Raw genomic sequence first — 10,494 nt, forward strand, 5'->3', positions numbered from 1 at the left:
AATACAGTAAAATATAGTAAAATAATTAGGAAATGATGAGTTTGGCATATTTATTATCTTTATTTTAAACATTATTTAATTATAAATTTACTTTAATTTTTAATAATGACTATGTTTAACAACCAGCTCGCTAAGGTGTTGAAAATTTAATGACTGGCTCTCATGAGCCAGTATGGGCTGTCTCCAGCACACCTCTGTCAGCCCACTGTGATTTGGAATGCATTCACAATTTTCAATCATTCCTAGAAAACAGTGGATTTAAAAAAATGTGTCTTGGTCCAGCCCCATGGCTGAGTGGTTAAAGTTCTGCTTGCTTCACTTCCACAGCCCACAGCTCGCAGGTTTGGATCCCAGGTGCAGACCTACTCCACTCCCTAGCCATCCTGTGGAGTTGTCCCACATACAAAAATGTACAGGAGGATTGGGACAGATGCTAGCTCAGGGCTAATCTTCCTCACCAAAAAAAAAAAAAAAAAGTCTTGTCCCTTTAAATTAAGGACTGAATCTTGGGGGTTTTTTTTTTTGGTTTTTGGGGGTTTTTTTGGTGAGGAAGATTGGTCCTGAACTATGATCTGTTGCCAATCTTCCTATTTTTGCTTGAGGAAGATTGGCCTTGAGCTAACATCTGTGACAATCTTCCTCTATTTTATATGCGGGATGCCGCCACAGTGTGGCTTGAGGAGCAGTATGTAGGTGCATGCCTGGGATCCAAACCTGTGAACCCTGGGCCACTGAAGGGGAGCATGCAAACGTAACCATTATGCCACTGGGCAGCTCCTGAATCTTGTATTTTAAACTCCGCCCTCTGTCCAGGACCTAGAGGACATCCAGGTAGTAGGTAATCAGAGTCCTATCATGGAGAATTCTAGGAGACTGAGGTGAGCAGATGAGGCATGAGGGTCACCAGGAAGCAGATATCAGTTTGAGAATCAGGATGCGGCACAGAAATCAAACCACCTTCAAGTAGGCTCGGACAACGTAAAGACAGATCTTACGCCCCAGACAGGGCTGGAATTGATCCTGGAGATGAAATTCTGAACTGGCAGGCCAGGTAGGCAAATGACTGCTCTACATCGACAAAATGGACCTTGAGGCTGCCTGTCCAACTCCAGGCCCCCTCTCTTACCCATGTTTGTGTTGTGGGGGCAGCCCACAAGCTTGGGATGCTGACTCCAAGGCTGGGCATATTCTTAGGGCCCAACAAAATCAAAGTACTCCTGCCACCTGGCCCCAGATACATGTCTGGGCCAGTAAGACAGCAGGGAGGGTTTGCTGGGGCTTTGGAGTAAGTAGTAACTTATCCTTCAGGAAATGAAAGTACGTAGAGCTGGGGGTGGTGGGTAGCCGTGTTGGGACCACAACAGCGCAGCAGCCTTAGCATGAAGCTGATACCATTGAATGTTAGAGAAAAGGAAAGAAACCAGGTCCTTGGTGATGCAGTTGAGCCCCTGGATCAAACCAATCCTGACACCTACATACTGCTGGACTCCTAGTTATGTGAGCCAATACATCTTCTTTACAGCTGAAGCCAGTTTGAACTGTGTTTCCTGATACCAGTGCTGAATGCGTTATAACTACTACAACCTTCAAGGTGGTCATGGAGGACTTCATTGAGAGTGGAACCTGGCGAAACACGCCACAGAAACCCAGGAAGTGAAACTCAGAGAGCATTGGAGTAGCCACGGAAGAGACACAAGTGTCTTTCCTCAGAAATGCCTTTGAAGGAAATGCAGATGTGGCAGATGAGGAAGAGACTAAGTCTTGCCATCTGCAAGCAAGGTGTGGTGAGCTGAGCAGGAACAGCCTAGGACCGGCTAAGCTTGACCCTGCGCTCCGCCCTGTCTGACAGTTATCGAAAAGAATTCATCCGTTTCCTGGTGAGCAGAGGCCCCGCCGCCTGCCTCAGCGTGCTGTGCTGGCCTGGCTTCTGCTCCTCGGTTAGACACAGGATCTAGAAGAAGGGAATGCCAAGTTGTAAAAATACAAAAACAGGTAATGGGAAGTTCTCTCCAGTTTGCACCTGCAGAAATACAGGGGAGCCTGAAGTGAGTAAGCCAAATTGCTAGGTAATCCACACATCAGGCATAGACTATTACATGGCCATGAATGACCTTCTTGGAAAAATTTGCCTTGACTGCTAAATGTGATCTTTTGAAGGATTTGATATTCTATAATTAATTAAGAGCAATGTCTAGAATCCAAGTCAATGTACATAAGAGACCAATCACAATCAGAAAATGTGAAACACTCTGACTGGAGATGTTGCTCTTGGACAATTTGACAGTCTGGCATCTGTCCCACACCCTTGGTGGCTCGACATGGTCTCCTGTGGGAACATGAAAATAGGGATAATGGTGCAAAAGGAAAGGCAAAAATACTATGTAATAAAAATCTGGAACTTAAGTGATAAGCTCCTCACAAGGACGCTCTCCTCCAGTTTTCAAGAGGAAATAAAGCTGCCCTTAATGACGGACACCGAGCTGGCCCCCACATGCTAGAAATTCTGCAGGGTTTTCTGAAACCATGGTTTATAATTTTAGATAGCACAGCCTCTGCTGACATTTTCCAGAGTTTTCCTTTTGATAAGTCCTCTTTTCTTTCATTAGGTTCACTGCTCTGGCGCTTCTTCCCTTGCTTCAAGGAGTCTGAAATTCTCATGCAAGCCTACGTCAGCATCCGACCCGTCCTCCACCTCTTCACGAACATGGGCCCGGGGCAGGAATTCACTCCCGTGCATACCGCAGACTGCTCTCAGATATCCGTGACCTGGGAGCCTCAAGGCCAAGGCCGTGCAGAACTGGATGAACCAAGACTGGAACCAGGGTCCCCGAACCACGGAGCTTTTCTGGTACCCCCGGGTGCCTGAGCGAACCGCTATGCACATCCAGGAAAGACCAGAAATATTGTCTCATCAACAAAATAATTTTCTTATAAAAATGGGGGATATTATTGTTAATCATTTTACTTATGACCTGCCTTTTTCTCATAAGAATTTGAGATAAACTTCTCATTAACTGACCTTTTCAAAGAGGCAGGGTGTCATAATGGATGGAGCCCAGACCCTGAAACCAGACAGAAACAGGTACAAATCCAAGTTCATTCACTGACCAGCTCTGTGGCTTCCGGCAAGTCACTTAGTCTCTCTGACCCAAGTTTTCCTTTGCTGTACAAAGGGGGTTATTGATACCTGCATTTGGGCATGTTGCGTGAGTTAGAAACAATCTATAAAAACACAGCACAGCGGCCGGTAGAGAGTAGACATTCAACACATTACACTTATTATTATTATTTTCCAAGAAAACTAGTTGAAACACTTGGGATCCGACCTATACTTGTAGATGACTAGATGAACCTAAAAGATTTTTCCCCCCAGAAAATTCCTGTAATTCTATATACTGTGAATCAAGTTATCTATAAAGGACAATAAATTTAAATGAATCCTGTTCCAGATTAAAAATAAGTTCTACGAACTTGCCTCAAAGAGAGAAACAATGAAGATTCCCATTAAGGCAAATTCACTCATGGCAAAGGCACCCAGAGCCAGACAAAGCAGACAGCCCCGTTCTTTTCATGAGGGTCTGACCCCCTTTCAACTCAAAGATGGGGCGCAGGAGACAATGCTCATTTACTCACGAGGCGGCCCCGAGCAGGGAGGCAGACAACAGCGACTCACTTTTTGCATATTCAGGCAAAATGTTATATCCTTCCTCACTGGACGAGGTCCCACTTTTGCAAGTGTACCTTTTCTAAGCAACACTGAAAAAAAAGTGTCATTTGGGACTGCATTCAAAGCCCATTAAGATGACACATCCGCTCAGGTTTCTCTTTAACCTTCAGGACGCAGGATGGCCTCCCAACCACGCTAGAGAGAAAACAGTGGAGGGTCAAAAACATCAGAAAAAGAATATGATGCTTCAAAAATGTCTGAAAAGGACAGGTGTGCTTTTCAAGAAACCTGTCCCTCAGCAGCTTGAGCTCTTGCAAGCAGCCCTGACATAGCTGAGAAACTGAGGCTCTCCTTCGCAGCCTGATGGATATAATTTTCATGCTGTGTATGGGAAGATAATGCACACAACGTAGTGGACAGTTGTCCCTGTGTTCTCTCATTTCACTAACAAATGTGCAGACAAACGTACATTGTGGCAAATGCAGCGAAATCTCTAGCCTGTGTTTGAAACTTGAGCCTCCCCCTTCTTTAGAGAGTAGCATTGTTCCGGCAACAGGGGTTCGCGGTACCAGCATTGTCCTTTCCCTCCAGGCTCCTTTAAGCCCCCAAACATACAATAGCTGATATGTTTCAGTATATGAGTAATTCTGACCCCAGATAGACAATTATTGTGGGGGAATGGTCAGCATAATGGTTGCCCCATTAAAAAAGTTCCATTATAAAATAAAAATATTCAAAGTGGACACCCTACTTTGGCCAAAACCCCATCTCCTGCAAAGTTGAAGGCACGTGAATACTTATCAAATGGATGAATAAAAGGATGAAGGGATGTTTTCTGGGGATTTTGAATTTTGATTCCTTTCTACATAGCTGTGTTCCCGTCCACCACAGCTCATGCCTTTGAGATGAGAATATTTAGACACAAAGTCATGATAAGCCTCCAACATCATAGAGTTAAGAGCACATTCAGGAACCCTGTTCTTTGCCTGTCCCTTCTTGCAATCCTCTACTTTCAGCAAAAAAGAAAAAAAGAAAAAAATCCCCTCTTCCTGCCGTTCCCACCCTTGAAATATTTACAGTCTGATGTCCTCTTTAGTCATCCCTGAGCTAAGCTGCGATCTTTTCACCATTCCTCAGAAGTCATTTTCTCCATTTGCTTAATCACTTCATTTACTTCTGACTCCACCCAATCTGCCTACATCCCTTAGACAGAGGTTTCCAAAAATGGAATAGAGCCCTTCAAGGAAGCGGAGGAGGCCAGGCGACACCAAGCCCCTTGATAATAGAACGTGTCCTCGCATGTGACTCCATGTGTCCTGCTGTGCGATTCTATAATTGCTCCCCACCCCACGGGCAAGCTGCAGTCTTGGTCCAGGCTCCAGGGGTGGCACTGCAGCATAGGAGAAAGTGCACTGGTTACCATGCTGGGCGCACCGGGGTCCAAATCTTGGCTTCCCAATGTCCCACATCCATGACCTGAGGCAAGCTATTTCGCCTCTCTAAATCTTAGTGTCTTTGTCAGAAATAGCTTGGGGGAAATAAGAGCTACATCACAGGATTTTGGTGAGAAAGAATTAGTTAATATACATCAGTGGCCTGTGGAAAGTATACTATACCTAGCACACGGTATGCACAGCATTCCCATCAACCCCGAAATCGAAGAGTTAAACCAAGTTCTCTCTATCTCTTACCACACCCTATTCAATTCACCGGGAAATCGTGCCCAGCCTTCCTCCTCTTTGTGAATTGATTCATTTCTCTCCACTGACGTGAGTCACAGTCGGATCAGCAACCACCTCACCTGAGCCACCATCATTTCTTTCCCGGACCCTTGTAACAGCCTGCCCCCTGACTCACCTCCCTGCTTTCCTTCTTGCCCCTTATAATCCATTCTCTACATAGTAGTGATGTTATGTTTTTGAAAGGTTAATTCCATCAGTCCACTTTGCATCAAACCCAGCATAGGTTTCCCAATACACTTAGAAAAACTCCAAAATTCTTTGCATGGACTGCAGGCCCTGTATGATCTATCCCTGCCTGCATCTCTTCCAGCACTCGCTCTGCTTTTAGCCACATAGGCCTTTTTATGTTTCTGGAACTCACTAAGCTCATTCTGGTCCCAGGACCTTTGCCCTTGCTGTTCACTGAAACATAAATGTTCTTCCCTCAGATCCTCAAATGGCTGGTTCCTGGTTATCATTCAGGTCTAAGACCAGATGTCAAGGGGCCTCCCCTGATCACCAAATTCCACATTGTCTCTCCCTTGGACCCGAGTCACTCTCTAGCACATTGCTCTCTCTTATTTTCTTTACACCACTTGTCACTACCTGAATCGCCATGTTTACTATTTGTTGACTCGTGGGATGGCTGAGTCTACGTTATGGGTTAGATGTGGGGACATTATGTCCCCAATAGAATGTCAGCTCCACGAAAGAAGGACCTTTGTCTACCTTGCTTGTCACCTTCTAAAACAGTGCCTGACAGGAAGTAGGCACTCAATACATATTAGATGAATGAATGAGTTGGTGTTTTTAAGCCTGTTCTGGAAGAACTGAGCTCTGTCATACTTTCCATAAATATGAAATCACCAAACAAGACAATGCCGTCTTAAAGTGTTCTCACAAAAGTTTAATATCCAGGCCCTAAATTTTGCATGACCAAAAAACTCTGGAGCTTTATAAAGTGGCTCAGAATACAAAGCATACTTTAATCCTAGCTTTGCCACTTCCTATCTGTGTGACCTTGGACGAGTTGGTTAACATACTAAAACTGATTTCCTCCTCTGAAAAAATAAGAATAATAACATACATTAGGGGTTTTGTGGGGATTAGATGAATAAGCCTTTAGCCCAGTTCCTGGAACATTGTGCACACTTAATAAATGGTGGTTATTATTATTATGGCTACTGTTATTACAGTCATTAATTCTGGCACCCTACTTTAGAAAGGACATTGACAAATTGAAGCTTATCCAGAGGAGAACAAACAGTCTTGTGAAGGGTCTGGAAACCACAACTTCTGAAACAATTGAGAGAGCTGAGGATGTTTACCTTGGAAAAGACAAATTTTAAGAGCAACATGATAGCTTTTTCAAAAACACTCAAAAGAACTGTCTCATGGAAGAGGGATTCAATTTATTCAATGCTGTTCTAGGAGATACAATTAGAGTCAAGGAGTAAAAGTTAAATCTTGAGCTATTTATGGTCCAATAATCCAGCTATTCAGAACCAAAAAGGAATGAATTCTGCTTATAAAAGGAAAGAATTAAGGCCGAGTTATATCCATTTTGTTTAAGGAAATTGTATAGTATATGAAGCCATTTACAATTACCATAATGAAGACTTTGTATCAACATGAAAAATGTGTGTGGCACATCAATTGCAAAAAAGCAGACTATGAAATATATGCATACATGCCGTGACCGCAACACCACAGATATGAGAGAAGGGAGCACAAGCACAAACACACGAATGCGATGTGCTGCTTCAGGCACTGCGTTTCCTGTCCCTTCAAATGTTGAAGGGGAGGCCAGACAGCCTCTGAGAAGGAAGGGCATGCAAGAAATGACGTGTCAGGAAAAGGGCTGGGCAAGCTGAACCCTGAAAAGATTTGAAAGCTCCAAGGGTCTGTGGCCCTCTGACGTAAGTGTTGAATTGCGGTGATACGAAATAGTTCATTTTTGTTAAGATGTAGAGAGGACATCAAGTCCCTCCAAGATCTTCATTTCCTCCCAATTAAAGCAGGCAAAACACATCTAATCCCGAGAGCCCCGAAGTGCTGGGCTCTCTGGTCTAACAGAGACTTTGTGGCTTCAGTGAGTAGACATCTCCGGCTCCTGTTTCTCTTACACCCCAGCAAAAGCCTCTCAACCTCTTTGAATCTCATTTTCTGGATCTTTCCTTGAAAAGGAGGAAGTTGCATGCTTTCTACTTCTAAAAGTCTATGATTCATCTTGATTATTTCGTTCGATAAGTACAAGCTTGGCCAAGAATTAGAAGTCACCTGAACTTTGTAAATAAGGAATTTCCAAGAACAATAACAAGCGAATAATTTGAGGAGAATTTTGGTCCAAAAATCAGAGAGGGTGCTTTTTCCCTGCCAGGATCAAAGAGTGATAAATGACTCCTTTTATAATCCGTTGAGTAAAAAGGGGATCTCTAAGAGACGGGCTTCCTGCAGTGGGGTTTCCTAGTACAGTCTCTTTGCTTTATAGGTAAGATGACATTAAGCAGTCACCTACATAGGCTTCTTGGCCTTTGATGATAAAGACCCTCTCCTGCACTGTTGCTAAAGTTCCAGGCACAGCTTTCAGACGGTCTTCATCCTAGAACAGCCAATAGAAAGAGGACACCATTTTCAAGCACTAAGAACACTATCTGACCCTCCCTCAAGGTCAACCTACCTCCCATTTTATACCTCAGATGGTTTACAGTGGTGGCAAAAACATGTACTTTTCCTTTTCACTCACAGAACTAAGATATGTGCTTCTCAATTAGGCAACAGAGGTGTTACAAGGCAGCAATCCCACAGGACTTCTCGAGACATCGTGCAAGATATGTTTATGAGGAAGACTGGAGGACAACCCCATTCTTTTCACGTCTTTGGTTATAATGCATATAGATTATCTTGTGGGAATGGGACAAAGTACACCTTGCTTTGCCATTCTCTCCTGGTAGGAATTCTGGCTCCTCTGTTTCAGGTGAAGAAAGCAGTACAACACGACAATGGTCAGGAAGCCCCCCTGGCTCCATACCCAGAATTGACCTCGAATTCTCAACAGAATGCCTTCAGGCTCAAATGGCTACCATCTGAATGGAAGATGCCTTTTCTATCTTCCAGAATTTAGGAATCGTTATTGTTAATTTTTTTTATAATTGAATCGAAATTCACGTAATATAAAATTAAACATTATAAAGTGAACAATTCAGGGAGTTTAGTATATGCACAGTGTTGCACAGACATCATCTCTATCTATTTTCAACATGTTTATCACCCTCCACCTGCCACCCCGACTCCCTTCCCCGATCCCTGGGGACCACCAATCTGTTTTCTGCCTCTGGACTTTCCTGTTCTGGATAGAGGAAGATAGCCTTTAATCACTCCCGAAAACACAATTTAAGAAGCAGCCACATTTAAAAAAGGAAATATGCAAACATTATCATATCACTTTACCCAAACGAGCGTTTTATTAAGACCTGACATTTGTAAAACATCTAGAGTGATTTAGGAGCACAAAAAGGCCTATTAGTTGTCCTTGTACTCAAAGGGCCAACATTTTGGGAAGAGGGTGGCAGAGAAAGGGGACCGAGAGCCAGACAGGAGGGCCACTCTTTTTCCATGAGCAGGAGAAGCACAACCACCAGGAAAGCTTGGAGCTTGGGGGCCCCTCGCGCCCACGTCAAAGAGCAGTACCCAGATTAGTTAGGATTCTTGGTTGCAAGTTCCCGAAATTCAATTGAATTAGCTTACCCCAAAAGGGGAAAATGTATTGTTGGGAACAAGGGGTGGATCATGATGTGTGATAGTGGAGGGGCGTCCCGACTCTGGAGAGAAGCTCAGGAACTGCCCTCTCTCATCTTGCCTCCTATATCCACTTGAGTGTCACTTCCTTCTTTGCTCTCTGTTCACGTGGACAAAAGAAGCTCGTCCCACAGTTCCCAAGGTTCTGTCTCCTCTGTTTAAAAGAGGTCGTATTACATGGAGGCTAAGATCGTGGTCTCCAGAGTCACACAGAGGTGAGTCTAAATCCTAACTTTGCCATTACCGGCTGTGTAACATTGGACAAGTCACTTCACCTCTCTTATCTAAGTTTCCTCATCAGTAATAGCTCTTACAAAGTTAAGAAATTTAACTGAGAAAACCTATTTAAAGATCAATGTCTAGCATATAAACCTTTAATGAATATTAATTATTATTACTGTTATTATTATTGAAGCCAGCCCTAACTGAATGGGTCTCGATCACAAATCCAGATTTCTAGGAGAGAGACTGATTGATCCAACCTGGGCGGGTGCTCACCTCTGCTCCGTCCTTTACAGCCGGAGGGAGAGTCACGACGGACAGAGATGGCTCCCGTTGCTGCGGTAGAGCGGGGAAACAATGGGCTGCAGGACCCGAGAGAAGAGCTGACAGGAATTGGAGAGGAGAGGTGTGGAGGGAAAAGGCAAGGACTCTGCCCACGGACAGCTGCGTGTGGAACCCAGGCCCGGGCAGGAGAAACGGGCTGCAGGTTCTTTGGCCCTAACGCGGCGCACCCTTGGGCTGATCTCTGGGGCGCGCTGCCGCTCCCGTGATTGGGCTGCTGTGGGTTCAGCGAACGTCCTGGGCCTTGAAATCATTGTTTACTTCCTTTCTTCTAGCCCTTTACCTTGTTTGGGTTACTCTTTTTTTTTGTTCTCTCTGACCTTCAGTTGTAAATTCTATTTTTTTTAGTTGTTCTTAGCTCAGAGTTTTCTTGCTGCCTCCACAAGTTTTAATCTTGTTTTTCTTTTTTCTTTTTTTTAAGGAGAAGAGGTCACTTATTTAACCTAGTGTTCAGTATCATTTAATCTTTCACTGTTCTATCTTATTTTTCATTCTGTTTTATTGCTATTTTTTAGCCTTTTTATTCTCTGCAATTTTTGGTTCTCTGAAACACTGCCAGTGAACAATGCAGACGTAGGAGTTCAGCTGGGAAGATGGCCCTTCCCCCAAGAGGCTGATGAGTAGGCATCCTAGGGCCCCTAGGGCCCCTAGGCCCTGCGGCAGATGTCTACACAAATCTCACAGCCATCCAACATTGTTTTCCTTTACTGGCCCCCTCTGCTAAGGGTTTACCTCAGGCTCTTC

The 10,494-nt window shown here is 44.2% G+C and overlaps 1 long non-coding RNA gene across 1 annotated transcript; it reads right to left on the bottom strand.

Moving 5' to 3' along the window:
- Window positions 1–6,780: 6,780 nt before the first annotated feature.
- On the bottom strand, window positions 6,781–9,995 carry LOC139080286 (uncharacterized). The gene is made up of 2 exons (XR_011534671.1): window positions 9,685–9,995; window positions 6,781–7,990 (listed from the first exon to the last, which is right to left on the bottom strand). It is a non-coding gene; the product is annotated as an uncharacterized lncRNA (long non-coding RNA).
- Window positions 9,996–10,494: the final 499 nt, after the last annotated feature.

This window comes from Equus przewalskii, chromosome 29 (assembly GCF_037783145.1).
Source record: "Equus przewalskii isolate Varuska chromosome 29, EquPr2, whole genome shotgun sequence".
Lineage (NCBI taxonomy): Eukaryota > Metazoa > Chordata > Mammalia > Perissodactyla > Equidae > Equus > Equus przewalskii.